This window comes from Rattus norvegicus, chromosome 1, assembly GCF_036323735.1.
Source record: "Rattus norvegicus strain BN/NHsdMcwi chromosome 1, GRCr8, whole genome shotgun sequence".
Taxonomy (NCBI): Eukaryota; Metazoa; Chordata; class Mammalia; order Rodentia; family Muridae; genus Rattus; species Rattus norvegicus.
Window position 1 is genome coordinate 137395086 of NC_086019.1, and position 9066 is coordinate 137404151.

Consider the following 9066-nt stretch of genomic DNA (forward strand, 5'->3'; position numbering starts at 1 on the left):
TTCCTTTTTCTGAAAATTTTACATCTAAGAACTATGTGAGCTTAAGAAACCTTTCAAACATAAATACAAAATGTGAAGTAACTGCACACCATGCGCCCACCATCCAGTTTCTACAACTAACACCTCTACACTTGCTCTAAACATACCCATCCATCTATCCACCCTTCATCTCCCACGAACCTGCATTATTTATGGTACATATCAAACGTGCATCACCAATACCACTACTAAACACATCATGTTTAACCGCTTCCTAGAACTTAACATGGCTGATGTTCTCACAGTTTTTCCTCTGATATAGTTCCCAGGAATAGAGCTTTACGATAATATTTGAGTAGATATGAAAGACCCCTGCACCCATGTAACCCAATTCCATCGTCACTAATAACAATGCTACCACCCCAGAAAGTTCCCTCCTCCCCATCAAGGATTCCCTTACCTCTGTCTCTTTCCCAGAAGGGACTATTGTTGATTCTTCTTTCCCTTTTAACCATACATCGATACTCTTTGTTCTGGAGCTTCAGATAAATGGGGCCATGCTGGAAGCACTCTTTTGTGTGAAGGTTTATTTCACTTAGAAAGTGCTTCATAATTACGTTATGTTGTCACATTTATCAGCAGCCCGTGCTTTGCTCCTGTAAGAAGTATTCTGTTTGTGTGAATATGTGACAGTTTGTTTATCCATTCTGCTGTTGACGGACACCTGGTTTGTTTCCAGTTTCTGCATATTATAAATACACCCATATGAATGCCATTGTACAATTACTTTTACAGACATTTGTTGTCATTAACTCTTACAGAATTGCCCACCATACCGTGATTTATTCTAAGGAACTACCTCATGTTGTGGCTGGTATTGTCAAGTTCAGATCTTCTGAGTACCAGGTAAAACATGTTGTAACTCCAATTCGAAGGCAGTGTGGAGGCCTGCTCCCTCTCCTTCAAATTCCACTGGTCCTTCCTCTGAAGGTTTTCAGGCTGGGGAGGCCTACACTACGTTGTCAACAGATTTGAAAGCTAATTTCACCTAAAACACCTATACTGGTATTTGACCCATCTGTGTACCATAACTCAGCCAAATTGGCACATAAAATTCATTATCTATCTATCTATCTATCTATCTATCTATCTATCTATCTATCTATCTATCTATCTATCTATCTATCTATCTATGCTAAGTCTTATGAGTAACCATGCCATTTTCCTCCAGAGTATTTTTACTGTTTTACATTCCTATCAGATTTTAAATTCTAATCGGTCAATATCCTTGGTATTTGGCTACTTTTAACCTTAGCCACAGTGTGCTGTGGAGTGGAATCTCACTGAGGTCTCAGTTTTAATTATTCCTCACAGATAATGATTTTCTCCACCTTTTTTTGGTTGTTGTTGTTCTAATTTGTTGTTGTCACATAGAGGCTTACTTGATTTCTTTTTTCTTTTTTTGCATATTTTCTTTATTTACATTTCAAATGTTATCCCCTTTCCCAGTTTCCTGGTCATAAACCCCCTATCCCATTCCTCCACCCAGTCACCCCCCTTCCTGCTTCCCCATCCTGACAATACCCTAAGCTGGGGGGGTGTCCAGCCTTGGCAGGACCAAGGGCTTCTCCTCCCATTGGTGCCCAATGAAGTCACCTTCTGCTACATATGCAGGTAGAGCCATGGGTCAATCCATGTGTACTCTTTGGATAGTGGTTTAGTCCTTGGAACACTGGTTGGTTGATATTGTTCTTATGGGGTTGCAAACCCCTTCAGCTCTTTCAATCCTTTCTCTAACTCCTCCAAATAAGGACCCCGTTCTCAGTTCAATGGTTGACTGCAAGCATTTGCCTCTGTATTTGTTGTGCTCTGGCAGAGCCTCTCAGGAGACAGCTATATCAGGCTCCTGTCAGAATGTACTCCTTGGCATCAGCAATATTGTCTGGGCTTGGTGGCTGTATGTATATGGGATCCCCAGGTGGGGCAGGCTCTGAATGGCCATTCCGTCAACTTCTGCTCCACACTTTGTCTCCCTGTCTCCTCCTATGAATATTCCTGTTCCCCTTTCTGAGAAGGACTGAAGCATCTGCACTTTGGTTGTCCTTCTTCTTGAGCTTCATTATGGTCAGTGAATTGTATCTTGGGTAATCCAAACTTTTCGGTTAATATCCACTTATCATGAGTGCATACCATGTGTGGGTTTTTGTTTGTTTGTTTGTTTGTTTGTTCATTTGTTTGCTTTTTGTGATTGGGTTACCTCACTCAGGATGATATATACTAGTTCCATTCATTTGCCTATGACTTTCATGAAGTTATTGTTTTTAATAGCAGAGAAATACTCCATTGTGCAAATGTACCATATTTTCTGTATCCATTCCTGTGTTGAGGGACATGTGGGTTCTTTCCAGCTTCTGGATAAGGCTGCTATGAACATAGAGGAGCATGTGTCTTTGTTGTATGTTGGAGCATCTTTTGGGTATATGTCCAGGAGAGGTATAGCTGGTTCCTCAGATAGTGCTACGTCCAATTTTCTGAGGAACCTCCAGACTGATTTCCAGAGTGGTTGTACCAGCTTTCAATCCCACAAACAATGGAGGAATGTTCCTCTTTCTCCACATCCTCACCAGCATCTGCTGTCACCTGAGTTTTTTATCTTAGCCATTCTGACTGGTGTGAGGTGGAATCTCAGGGTCGTTTTGATTTGCATTTCCCTGATGCATGAAGATGTTGAACATTTCTTTAGGTGCTTCTTTGACATTCAATATTCCTCAGCTGTGAATTCTTTGTTTAGCTCTGTACCCCATTTTTAATAGGGTTATTTGGCTCTCTAGAGTTCTTCTTGAGTTCTTTGTATATTTTGGATATTAGCCCTCTATTGGATGTAGGATTGGTAAAGATCTTTTCCCAATCTGTTGGTTGGCATTTGTCCTAATGACAGTATCTTTTGCCTTACAGAAGCTTTGCAGTTTTATGAGGTCCCATTTGTTGATTCTTGATCTTAGAGCATAAGCCATTGGTGTTCTGTTCAGGAAATTTTCCCCAGTACCCATGTATGCGAGACTCTTCACCACTTTTTCTTCTATTAGTTGGAGTGTATCTGGTTTGATGTGGAGGTCCTTGATCCACTTGGATTACTTGGGTTGTGTACAGGGCAATAAGAATGGATCAATTTGCCTTCTTTTACATGTTGACCTCCAGTTGAACCAGCAACATTTGTTGAAAATGCTACTGTTTTTTCCACTGTATGGTTTTAGCTCCTTTGTCAAAGATCAAGTGACCATAGGTATGTGGGTCCATTTGTGGGTCTTCATTTCTATCCACTGATCTACCTGCCCATCTCTGTATCAATACAATACAGTTTTACTGCTATTGCTCTGTAATACAGTTTGAGGTCCAGGATGGTGATTCCCCCAGAAGTTCTTTTATTGTTGAGGATAATTTTTTGCTATCTTGGGATTTTGGTATTCCAAATGAACTTGCAAATTGCTCTTTCTAACTCTGTGAAGAATTGAATTGGAATTTTGAAGGGCATTGCATTGAATCTGTAGATTGCTTTTGGCAAAATGGCCATTTTTTAATCATATTAATCCTGCCAATCCTTGAGCATGGGAGGTCTTTCCATCTGAGATCTTCTTCAATTTCTTTCTTCAGAGACTTGTAGTTCTTGTCATACAGATCTTTTATTTGCTTGCTTAGAATCACACCAAAGTATTTTATGTCATTTGTGACTATTGTGAAGGGTGCCATTTCCCTAATTTCTTTCTCAACCTGTTTATCTTTTGAGTAGAGGAAGGAGACTGATTTGTTTGAGTTAATTTTATACCCAGCCCCTTTGCTGAAGTTATTTATCAGGCTTAGTAGTTCTCTGGTGGAAGTTTTGGGGTCACTTAAGTATATTATCATGTCATCTGCAAATAGTGATATTTTGACTTATTCCTTTTCAATTTGTATCCCTTTGACCTTCTTTTGTTGTCTGATTGACTAGGGCTTTGAATACTATATTGAATAAGTAGGGAGAGAGTGGGCAGCCTTGTCTATTCCCTGATTTTAGTGAGATTGCTTCAAGTTTTTCTTCATTTAGTTTAATGCTGGCTACTGGTTTGCTGTATATTGCTTTTACTATGTTTAGATATTGGGCTTGAATTCCTAATCTTTCCAAATTTTTTAACATGAAGGGGTGTTGAATTTTTTCAAATGCTTTCTCAGTATCTAATGAGATGATTGTGTGATTTTTTTTTTTTTTTTGCTTCGAGTTTGTTTAGTCCTTTTTGTTTCTACTTGGCTGATTTCAGCCATGAGTTTGATTATTTTCTGCCTTCTACTCCTCTTAGGTGTATTTGCTTTTTTTTGTTCTGGACCTTTTAGGTATGTTGTCAGCTGCTGATGTATGCTGTCTTCTGTTTCTTTTTGCTGGCCCTCTGGGCTATGAGTTTTCTTCTTAACTCTGCTTTCATTGTGTCCCATAAGTTTGGGTATGTTGTGCCTTCATTGTCATTAAATTCTGAAAAGTCTTTAATTTCTTTCTTATTTCTTCCTTGACCAATTTATCATTGAGTAGAGCGCTGTTCAACTTCCATGTATATGTGGGCTTTCTCTTGCTTTTGTTGGTATTGAAGATCCGCCTTAGTCCGTGGTGTTCTGATAGGATGCATGGGATTATTTCTATCTTCTTGTACCTGTTGAGTCCTAATTATATAGTCAATTTTGGAGAAGATATCATGAGGTGCTCAGAAGAGGGTATATTCTTTTGTTTTAGGATGAAATGTTCTATAAATATCTGTTAAATCCATTTGCTTCATAACTTCTGTTAGTTTCACTGTGTCTCTGTTTAGTTTCTGTTTCCATGATCCATTGATGAGAGTGGGTTGTTGAAGTTTCCCACTGTTATTGTGTGAGGTGCAATGTGTGCTCTGAACTTTAATAAGGTTTCTTTTATGAATGTAGGTGCCCTTGTATTTGGAGCATAGATATTCAGGATTGAGAGTACATCTTGGTGGGTTTTTTCCTTTGATGAATATGAAGTTTCCTTCCTTATCTTTTTTGATAACTTTCGATTGAAAGTCGATTTTATTCAATATTAGAATGGCTACTCCAGTTTGTTTCTTCTGACCATTTTATTGAAAGATTGTTTTCTAGCCTTTTACCATAATGCAGTATCTGTCTTTGTCACTGAGTTGTGTTTCCTGCATGCAGCAAAATGCTGGGTCCTCTTTACGTATCCAGTCTCTTAGTCTATGTATTTTTTGGGGGAATTTAATCCATTGATGTTAAGAGATAGTAAGGAATAATAATTGTTATTTTCTGTTATTTTTGTTGTTAGAGGTGGAATTATGTTTGTGTGGTTCTCTTCTTTTGGTTTTGTTGTAAGGAGATTACTTTTTTGCATTTTCTAGGATCTGGGTTCCCTCCTAGTGTTGGAGTTTTCCATTTATTATCCTTTGTAGGACTGGATTTGTAGATAGATGGTGTGTAAATTTGGTTTTGTCGTGGAACATCTTGGTTTCTCTATCTACATTAATTGAGAGCTTTGCTGCATATAGTAGCCTGGGCTGGCAGTTATATTCTCTCAGGTATCTGTATGACATCTGTCCAGGAACTTCTGGCTTTCATAGTCTCTGGTGAGAAGTCTGGTGTCATTCTGATAGGCCTGCCGTTATATGTTACTTGATATTTTTCCCTTACTGCTTTTAATATTCTTTCTTTGTTTTTTTTTTTTGCATTTGGTGTTTTGACTATTATGTGGTGGGAAGAATTTCTTTTCTGGTCCAATCTATTTGGAGTTCTGTAGGCTTCTTGTATGTTTATGGGCATCTCTTTTTTTTAGATTAGGGAAGTTTTCTTCTATAATTGTGTTAAAGATATTTACTTGCCCTTTAATTTGGGAGTCTTCATTCTTTTCTATACCTATTATCCTTAGGTTTGATATTCTCATTGTCCACTGGATTTCTTGGATGTTTTGGGTTTAGGAGCTTTTTGCATTTTGCATTATCTTTGACGATTGTGTTGATGTTTTCTATGGTATCTTCTGCCTCTGAGATTCTCTCTTCTATCTCTTGTATTCTGTTGGTGATAGTTGCATCTATGACTCCTGATCTCTTTCCTAGGTTTTCTATCTCTAGGGTTCTCTCCCTTTGTGCTTTCTTTATCATTTCTATTTCCATTTTTAAACCCTGGATGGTTTTGTTCAATTCCTTCACCTGTTTGGTTTTGTTTTCCTATAATTCCTTAAGGGATTTTTGTGTTTCCTCTTTAAGGGTTTCTACTTGTTTACCTGTGTTGTCCTGTATTTTTAAAGGGGGTTATTTATGTCTTTTTAAAAGTCCTATATCATCATCATGAAATGTGATTTTAAATCCAAATGTTGCTTTTCCAGTGTGTTTGGATATCCAGTATTTGCTTTGGTGGGAGAACTGGGCTCTCATGATGCCAAGTAGTCTAGATTTCTGTTGCTTAGGTTCCTGGGCTTGCCTCTCGCCATCAGGTTGTCTCTAGTGTTAGCTTGTCTTGCTGTCTCTGACAGTGGCTTGTCTCTCTGGTAAGCCTGTGTGTCAGCAATACTGGAAACTAGCTTTCTCTCAGCGGGATCTTGGTACAGGGAACAGTGTCACAGGGTCAGCTCTGGGCATTGGAAACAAAGAGGATCCTGTCCCAGACTGCTCCTTGGTTCCTGTGTCCAGAGGCTTCTAGGTGGGTTCCTCTTGGGCCAGGAATGTGAAAAGAAGTGGTGGTCTCCCCTGAGCTCTCAATATTGTCTGCACTTCAGAGAGTCCAGCTCTCTCCCCCATGGGATCTAGGTACAGAGAGCTGTAGGACCGGGTCAGCTCTGGCAACAGGCAGAAAACCACAGTTCTCCACCTTTTTACATATTTGTAAGCCAAACGTATGTGTATTACATACATCTTCACCTGTTTTCCCATTTATTCATTTGGATGCTTTATCTATTTAATTTACTTTTATATTGAATTATTGAATCTGTCAGATATTTATTTAGCAACTGCTTTTCTATTTATAACATAGTGTACAACATTTTTTCACAACTAAATATTTTTATTCTATTAAATAAAGTAATGCTTTTATAAGACATTTCATATGAATGGTCATGATCTTCTCTGGCATGACTGTAAAAAACTTTCTTTTTTTTTTTAAAGATTTTTTCATTTATTATATATAAGTACACTGTAGCTGCCGTCAGACACACCAGGAGAGGGCATCGGATCTCTTTACAGATGGTTGTGAGCCACCATGTGGTTGCTGGGAATTGAACTCAGGACCTCTTGAAGAGTAGTCGGGTGCTCTTAACCGCTGAGCCATCTCTCCAGCCCCTGTAAGAAACTTTCTATTCATAGATTATGGATGTGTTTTGGTTTCAATAAGAAAGATTATAAACTTCACAATTTATAACCACATTTATGATCTGTCTTGAATTCATTTTCATGCACAGTGTGAGGATTTCATGGAATCCATGTGGGTATTTAGTTATGGATGTCACAGCTAAGATTTCCTTTTTTTTAAATTAGATTCTTTGGCTGCTTGTTAGCACCATAGCTGCCATAGGGTCTATTGTGGATGCTTTATCTGGTCACATTGATCTATTTGCTGGTCTTCATGTCAACATTATACTCCTTCTGTACTCAAGATTCACGGTCAAATCTTGAGTTTATGTAATTCAAGTATTTCAACTTTTCTTTAAAAATGATTTTAAGTTTTATAACAATGCAAACCTTTAAACTAGCTTGTAAATTTTGTAAAATCCTGCTAACATAAATGATTGGGATTGTGTTGAATCTAAAGCCCAATTTGAGCAGAATTGCCATATCAAAAATATTGAGTATTCAGTCTACAAAATATTCTTTCTGCATATTTTAGATATTCAATTTTTCTCAGCCATGTTCCATAATTCTCAACCCAGAAATTTTACATGCACTTTAAAATTAAATCCTAAGTACTTTATGTTGTCTGATGCTATTGTAAATTAACTTGCTTTTATTTAATTCCTTCTTCAACATTTGCCAATATAATTGATTGTGTCTACTTAGTCTATGTGGCTCAATCTATGTGAGTAAATTTATTAATTTTAGTTGTTTTGAAGATTCCTTGGGATTTTTCTGTGTAAAAACTCATGTCATCTTCAAATAAAGACTAATTCATTAAGCCTCTGTGACACTGATACTTTCTGTCGCTTGTGACAGCATTTAATCTTATCTAATCAGAGGAGTATCACAAGTAAACCCAAGAAGAGGTGATGCCAGATACTCAGATGCTTACGGCAACATTAGACATCATTTGAAAATGCTTCCAAATGAACAGTCAACAATGGGGGATTAGTTCAATGGACCCAGGTTGCATAAGCCTGTGAACACTTCACATCTTATTCTTGAAAAGTCTTAAAGAATATATGAACCTTCTGATAAATCATGTGGAAAAGAACACAGCAAGATACAAACAAAAGCAAAGCACAGCAAGTTATTTTATGTTAGCACACTATTGCAAGGGCCTAGTATCTTCCTGCAGCCCAAGTTTATGATTGCTGTGGCCCACATTCTAGCTTTTAGATGATTGTGCCCTCTGTAATTCTGGGATCTGAGGTCTCTAGTTGCTGCCACAGGGGAAGAAAGCCTAGAGAATGGAAAGGTGGTGCTCTAGCCAATTCTTGCTCATATTTCATTGGGTAAATTTGCCATAGGGCTCTAATCTTCAAGGAGCTAAGGATCATTCTGATCAGAAGGGGGAAAATAACCCAATATTTCTAAAAATCATTTAAAAATTGCAGTTATTCCAATCTTTTATTCAGATATAAACGTTTTTAATGTTACAATAGACAGAAAACTAAGTCTGTGGTTTCATGTACTCTTCCTCTGTATAACCCTATAACTTCTGACGTGGTTACACATTTATATCTGACAATAGTATTCAAAATGAAAAATGTGAGCTCAACAAAAGTTTTTTAAGTTATAAATATTACCAAAAAGGAAACAATATCCCAGAATTATTGGAAAACCAGAAAACAATATTGTCCATTACAAAGTTTTCAAAGGGCAAGAAGATTGAGGTTGTTAGGCATGTTCATCAGAGACAACTGGCTTGCAA